The sequence below is a fragment of the Merops nubicus genome, unplaced genomic scaffold (genome assembly GCF_000691845.1).
Source record: "Merops nubicus isolate BGI_N331 unplaced genomic scaffold, ASM69184v1 scaffold18011, whole genome shotgun sequence".
NCBI classification, from domain to species: Eukaryota; Metazoa; Chordata; class Aves; order Coraciiformes; family Meropidae; genus Merops; species Merops nubicus.
In genome coordinates, this window is record NW_008590467.1 from 28,154 (window position 1) to 28,536 (window position 383).

General features: G+C 61.6%; 1 protein-coding gene across 1 annotated transcript in view; it reads left to right on the forward strand.

The window, feature by feature from the left end:
- Positions 1-383, forward strand: part of LOC103782208 (proactivator polypeptide-like) — a 7,909-nt gene that overhangs the window by 2,477 nt on the left and 5,049 nt on the right.

Genomic DNA, 383 nt, shown 5'->3' on the forward strand with positions numbered 1-383 from the left:
AAAATCAGACGTCCAGGGCTGGGTGGGAGAAGCTGGATGCAAATGCTCAGGGAAGGTTGTGCTTTGCTTAGACACACGAACGGTGAGAGAGCACACACCAGGGTCTGTCCGTCTGTCTGTCCATGTGCTGCTCCCCGTGTGCCCCACGACTTTCCAGAGCAACTCCCAGCCAAACCAGGGCAGTAAAGGGCTTGGGTTGTGCCAGCTCCTCGCCTCCTCCCCAGCCACATCCTGGGTGGGCTCAGCCCCCGCTGGGAACAGACACTTGCCCCATCGCAAACGAATCCTGTCACGCCAAGGTGGCAATTAAAGCGTCGGCGTTGTGCCACGCCACCACGCTGCCTGGGCGGGCGATGCCCCCGCGGCCCTGCTGGGGATTTGCA